Below are 7,402 nucleotides of genomic sequence, written 5' to 3'. Positions count from 1 at the left end.
AAAGACCATTGACTTGTAAGACAAGTATCAGAGATCCTCGACTAACAAGTCGAGCCCCTCAAATCAAATATGTCTCGACTAATAAATCGATCTTTAACCAAATACCACAACATATCCTTGGTTTATAAACCAAGCCCCCTAGTCACAGCAGACAATCATGTAATCCATTTATCATATCTATATATATATAAATATATATACAGATACAATGTATTATAACATATTTAAACAAACATACATAGGCATAATCATAATCATGTGCATTCACTGGCCTAAGGCCCAAATCAAGATTATACTCAGCATTCGGATTGAGCCCCAATCATGTATATCATATTCTGGGTCCAGTTTTCTTACCTTCGGTCCAAGTGCAAGCTACCAATGAACGAATCTTGAGTATGATCTCTGATCCGAGCCCCTAGCATTTTCCTAGTCACAACCATGATAAAGAATTCCATCAACAACGAGTGAATAAAGGCTTTTGGACCAAGTCCTAGCCTTCAGGACATCAAATTCTACTAAACTTGGTATTAGGATCGATTCCGAGTCCCTTAAGGTTGATTTCCACCACTCAAAACCCTCTCGGGGTCAAAAAGCCCCTTAAGAGCCATGACCCCATGCCCTTGCGCCACGACCCGCCCCAATCAGAGGCTCAGCCTCCCCTCATGAAACACACCCCGCGGCCCTGCCTAAGAGACGTTGCGGCACACCCTCATGACAGAGCCCTCCTTGGCTCCTTTGGTTTTGGAGGGCCACGGCACACCAAGAACAGGGTCGCAGCCCGACCCATTCGAACCCAGAATTTCTGGATTTTTCTTTAGCCGAACCCAATTAAAATCAACCCCAAATAAAGCTTAAAACCTCAATTCAACCCCTATAACTAATTCAACAACTCACCAGCAACAAAACCAAACTCAAAACTAGATTGAAAACTCATCAAAATCCAAAATTCCATCTTCAAACCCTCTCACATGCATATTCTAACTTCCTTAAAAAATTACAGAATTTAACATAAGGAAAAATCAAGTTTAAGATCCTTACCTCTGAGATATCTCCACCCTTGAGCTAACCCCCAAGTTTCACAAGTTAAATCCTTCAATTTCCTATGCTTGGTTCCTCCAATTCCTCAAAGTTCTCAAGCTACCAAGAAGAGGGAGAGAGAGCTACGGGAGAGAGAAAGTTGTTTTATTTTTCCTTCTTTCTTTCTGAATGGTTTTATGGTTCCAGCTGCCTAAACCAAGCATATCCCCATTTTTCCAAAATGTCCAAAATACCCTCATAACTAACTTAAATCCTCTAGTGACCTCAAGGAAATTCCATCAATTGCCACTTCCCGTAAATCCTATTTAATTCCCCAACTACCTCAAAGTGATAATCATTTAATCTCCCATTACCTGATAAGTCATGGTAATGTAATACATTGCCAAAATACCCCTGTGCTCACCCCCAACCGAGTATTTTTCTCTATTGTGACTTTTTCGCTAACTTGTTTACCAGGATCACCTCGCGTGGAGTAACCCAAATATATTCACATAATAATGTGTTCTCAATCACACACACATATTTACAATTATACCCTCAATGGGACAAATTACTAAAATGCCATTCTTATAAGAAACAGGCCAACACACACATTTAATATTTCTAAATAGGCAAGCATAATTATATTATAATATAATTCATATAATGGCATGCTCATACTATATGAACACGTAAATAAAAAAATTATTGCCTCTCGACCCCCTAATCCAGGCACAAAGTCATATTAGGGAATTTAGGATGTTACACTAGTCATGTCATCAGCCAATCTCCTCGATACCTGTTTGGCACTATATAACTTTCCCAGATCCTTTCGGCTTAAGGCATCTGCTACCACGTTGGCTTTCCCAGGGTGATAGAGAATCTCACAATCATAATCCTTTACCAGCTCTAACCAACGTCTCTTCCTCATATTCAGATCCTTCTGGGTGAAGAAGTATTTTAAATTCTTGTGGTCAATGTATATCTCACACTTCTCACCATACAAGTAGTGCCGCACACCATCAGTGCAAAAACTACCGCTGCAAGCTCTATGTCATGTGTGGGGTATCTCTGCTCATATTCCTTCAACTGACGTGATGTGTAGGCAATCACCTTCCCTGTCTGCATTAAGTACACAACCCAGACCTTGCCTCGAAGCATCACAATAAACTACAAACTTATCTTGATCTGTAGGAAGGCTCAAAATCAGAGTGGTGATCAAACTCTTCTTGAGCTTTTGGAAGCTATCTTTGCACTTGTCTGACCAAACAAACTTCTGATTCTTGTGGGTTAACTCTGTCAGTGATGACACAACCTTGGAAAACCCTTCCACAAAGCGTCTATAATACCCCTCCAATTCCAAGATAATCCTAATCTCTGAAGCATTCTTTGGTCTTGTCCAATCTCTGACCACTTCAATCTTCCCTGGATCTACCTTAATTGCATCCTTAATGACTATGTGACCTAAGAAAGTCACTTGCGGCAACCAAAACTAGCATTTCTTTAACTTCGCATATAACTTGTGTTCCCTTAATCTCTGTAGTACCAATCTGAGGTGCTGCTCATGCTCTGTCTCTGTCCGAGAGTATATCAATATATCGTCAATAAAGACGATCACAAACTGGTCCAGGTAGTCCTTGAACACTCTGTTAATCAAATCCATAAATGTTGCTGGGGCATTAATCAACCCAAATGACATCACCAAAAACTCATCAAGTCCATAACTGGTGCGAAAAGCTATCTTCGGTATATCCTCCTCTGTGATCCTCAGCTGGTGATAACCAAATCGAAGATCTATCTTAGAAAACACCATTCTATCCTGCAACTGATCAAACAAATCATTAGTCCTTGGCAGAGGATATCTATTCTTGATAGTCAACTTGTTCAGTTCTCTGTAATCGATACACACCCACAGAGAACCATCATCTTTCTTCACAAAGAGGACCAGTGCGCCCCATGGCAAGAAACTAGGCCTGATATAACCTAAGTCCAGTAATTCTTGTAGTTGAAACTTCAGTTCCTTCAGCTCACCCGACACCATCCTATAAGGTTCCCTAGACACTGGCTCTGTCCCTAGCGCCAATTGAATTGCAAACTCAATCTCCCTGTGTGGAGGTAACCCTGGCAGATCCTCTGGAAACACGTCCAGAAACTCACAGACTACTCGGGTCTTTTCTGGTCCCACTGGTGTAACGACCCGGATTTTCAAGACTCGATAATGCGGAAATATAAATGTTTTCATTTAACAAAATGTCTCAAAAACCCATAGAAAAAAAAACTTTTTAAAAAGTCGTATGGCCATACTTAACATTTAGTTACAAACATGTTTTACAAAGATTAGAGTGAGCCTAGTTTAGGAAAATTACACAACATTTCCAAAAATAAAAAGGCTTCCCAAAAGGTCGGTCCACATGTACATTTGCAAGGAAGACTCCAGCGCTCACTGCTCTGCCTTGCCCTTGCTCTTACCTACAACATGAAACAACTAGGTAAGCGAAAACGCTTAGTAAGATCAACTTCCAAACAAAGCAGATAGAGAAATAGGGATCCGGACCCATCCGGACCCTACACAATCAATTTCAAGAACGCTAAAGCGTCCTGGCAAACTTATGGTCATGCCTGATAACCAATGATAAATTAATTTGTAACTAGATAAAAATCCTGCACTCAGAAAAATCCCAGAACAAGCAGATATATTATATCACAACTATATCTTATCAACAATTCTATCCCTGCACTCAGAAAATCCCAGAGCAAGCAGATATATTATATCACAACTACATCTTATCAACAATTATATCCCTGCACTCAGAAAATCCCAGAGCAAGCAGATATATTATATCACAACTATAATTCGAGACCAACGCTCGACAATTTCCAACAATTCATGCGTAACGCGCCCTCCAACATAATTGCTAATCTGTAAAAGAGAACTGAGTCCCCACACTAAGATCTAGCCAATAAATATTCTCATCAAGGGTAACTATCGTGTTACCTAGGGCATCGCTACATATTCAAGAGTGTAATCCAATTTACACGATTTTATGGAGACTTCTATGTTAATCAGTGGTGCTGGTGAGCAGCTGCCCCTAGGGTGTTCAACCTCACTCTATCTTGGCAACCCCTAGTATCTCTAGGCACTCTCACGGAATGGCCAATATTCACGGCTGCTATCCGGGAATAACTTATCAGAGCACTTGCTCGGATTCTAACCGTCCAATGATTAAGTAAGCATGAGGGCCCCTAGGTCCCATTTATCTTGGCGCCCCTAGGTTTAACCAGCTTATCCTCATCTCATGGCCACTCGTCTCGGTAATGAACCGGACATAAATAAAATCAAGCAGTGTGACGGGGATCAACCGTCTAGGATATGACGGACTTCTACCGTTCATATTTTCTAAATCAGCACTCACTAGACTAACGTCTCTAAGCAACTTTCTATGACAGCCTATGTATATGCATGTATCCCTATACTAACATACAAGACAATAATCATTTCATGTTGCAGCCATACAATATAAGTTGACTTACTTGGAGTCCTTAGCGCTCAGCAAGTTTTCACCCTCCAACGTTCAGTCCAGTTACGCTTAGCCAATACTGTAGTTATCCATACAGTATACTCGGATTAATTATGGCACTAATAATTCATTATTATTATTTTGGGCAGTTTGGTCATTTTAATAAAAGTCATTTGTAAGGATTTACAATCCTTATTTGGTTTTAAACCTATTAAGGAAAGTTATACAAAATATTCGAGACTAAACCCTAAGTCTCGGGGAGACCTATCCTAAGGTCTCGATACCTAGGCTCGGGTATCACAATGGTATTTCCCACAATCCGCTAAAAATCTTATTCTTTCCAGGTATCGCTATTAACCCGCACTTTTGACTAGTCGGTTAAAATATGTAAGATTTTAGCCGGTATTATATCCAGAAAATACAAATAAATTCCTTAATTATTTTTAAAGAAAATAAACTCTTTAAATTTTCCTTTTATTTTTCTTAAGGTTTTAATTGCCTAATTTGTCTTAATTAGGAAAACCGTTATAAATTTCTCATCTTGACTAATTAATTTTCCAAAAGCAATTAATCAATTTTACTTACTAGGAAAATAATTTATTTAATTATTTTTCTCAAAATATAGGGTTTTAAACCCTCTTTTAATTTATTAACTATTAATAAATTAAATCTCTTATTTTTAAAAAGAATAAAAACTCTTTAATAAAAATAATTCATTTAAACTCAAAGGGATAATTTTAGTGAAAATATGATTTCAAGACTTACCAATTTATATATTGAAATAAGCAAAATTTTACTTTTTACCTTATGTTCCAAAATCTCATTTTTACACTAAGTGTGAAAAACCTAATTTTCACATTTTTAACTACATACTTCGTTAGTTCATAACTTGAAATTTACTTACCCAATTGTTACCAAAATTTCCCAATTCCATTTTTGTTATGCCATTTAGCCCTTTGTAAAATCTTAGGTCAAAATGAGTATTTTTGATTGGTGAAATCATTTTCCAACAATGAGGTAAAAATGACCTTATTTTCAAGTCCTTATTTTTTCCAAACTTTGACAGTTAATAACTTTCAAACCGTTCAATATTTTCTTACAAAATTTTACAGTGAAATAATAGGTTATGCCAGTAATATGTCTACAAAATTTTAGAAAAAACTGGGTTCATTTGCCCTATACAGTGGCTGTCCAAACTTGGTTCCGAAAATAAGAATACGAAAAAACAGTTTTTTACCTAATCTTTGAAATAGCATAACTTACTCATTTCTAAACATTTTTTTGTGTTTCAAAAGCTCAATTTTATGTAATCAATCTCAACAACATCACAGGACAATTTAATTTTACAAAAACAATATACAGTGGCTGCTTGACCCCTTGGAAGTCACAGCTCAAAACATGTTTTGTTTTAGGGTATCCTACAAAACCCTTGGGGGTTTTGGTTCCCATTTTCAAAAATCAATACACATGCATCATAAAAATTATTAAACAACTACCATAACCTTATTACATCATCAACAAGAAACTCTAAGCATTAGATATACAAAATAATGCTTAAAACTAAAAACCCTACAACAAAATCATCAAAAGTAAACTTTTTACCTCTTTGGTGTTCTTGCTTAAGGTTTGGACCTTCCTATAAGCTTTGACTCCTTCAAAACCTTTCAAAAACCCTAACCAACTTCCTCCAACAACATAGGTAATTAGCTATTTGAAACTCTATGATTAAAACTTGACAAAAGTCTAGATTAATGAAACTTTACCTTAGGGAAAACCCTTCCTAGACCAAGACTTAGCTTCCAAGTTTCTTTGGTGTTCTTGGGGTTCAAAATGGAGAGAACACTTGAGAGAGTCTTCAAAAATCAGATGAGAGTGAATGAGGGAGGGAGAGTGGTCGGATTTGGGGGTTAGAATGGCTCACACAACTCTTCAAAATTTCACAAAATACTTGAGTGCTTTTCTACCTACTTGCCCACTTGACTTCTTAATTAAATGGGATTTGAATTTTATAAAATTGGGTTCACACCACTCTAAAATAGCACATTGCCAGCCACCATTTTCCATATATGTGACCATTAATTTTTTTTTATTTTTTTATTTTTTTATAAAGGTTAATAAAGGTTTATAAGAAGAAAAGTCCAAATTGACTTTTGACACATTTTTTCACTCTTATTGAGTTTTAATCACCAAACTTAACATTAATTAATTAAATTAAATGTCTCTCACATTTAATTTAATTAATCACATAATAAAATTTAACCTAAGGTCCATTCATGGAATAAAATTCCCCATTTCGGCAAAATTAGGCATTTAACACAAAATGCCCTAAAATTTCCATTTTCTTTAGGTTTATTATTTTTTTACCAAACTTTAACTTTTATGAATGTATTTTATGCCCAAAATATAATTGCCATGATTTTTCGTTTTATTTTCCGAGATTTTTACCCGATCAGGGTTTTTGTGTCGGTCCAGGACCGAAAGTCTTATCTTGACTTTTAAAATCACAAAATTCATATTTTGGCTAGCAATAACTCATGGAATACTTACAAACAAAATATAATATTATTTAAAATAATATTCTTAACCCGGGGGAAAAATACCGACCCGAGTCGTTTAAAGGTACCCGAAAACGTAGGACGTTACAACTGGCACGACCTGAGTGGTATCCACCATTCTAGCTAAGAAACCTATGCATCCCCCATGCAATAGGTCTCTATCTCTGAGTACTGATATAATTGGTATACGAGGTCCATCCACAGTGCCAACGAAAACAAAAGGGTCCTCACCCTCTGGCTCAAAGGTTACCATCTTCTTCTTGCAATCTATCGTTGCCCCATACTTCTCAAACCAATCCATACCCAGAATTA

The 7,402-nt window shown here is 36.9% G+C and overlaps 1 long non-coding RNA gene across 2 annotated transcripts; it reads right to left on the bottom strand.

Annotated features, from left to right (window-relative positions):
- Positions 1 to 2,919: 2,919 nt before the first annotated feature.
- LOC133833853 (uncharacterized) lies at positions 2,920 to 6,670 on the bottom strand. 2 transcript variants are annotated; one of them, XR_009893172.1, is made up of 4 exons: positions 6,299 to 6,670; positions 6,138 to 6,216; positions 4,549 to 4,614; positions 2,920 to 3,486 (listed from the first exon to the last, which is right to left on the bottom strand). It is a non-coding gene; the product is annotated as an uncharacterized LOC133833853 (long non-coding RNA). The 2 variants fall into 2 exon arrangements; XR_009893173.1 differs by lacking the exon at positions 4,549 to 4,614 and having other exon boundaries at positions 6,299 to 6,661.
- Between the last annotated feature and the right edge of the window lie 732 nt (positions 6,671 to 7,402).

This window comes from Humulus lupulus, chromosome 5 (assembly GCF_963169125.1).
Source record: "Humulus lupulus chromosome 5, drHumLupu1.1, whole genome shotgun sequence".
NCBI lineage: Eukaryota > Viridiplantae > Streptophyta > Magnoliopsida > Rosales > Cannabaceae > Humulus > Humulus lupulus.
This window is presented reverse-complemented; position numbering and strand designations above follow the sequence as displayed.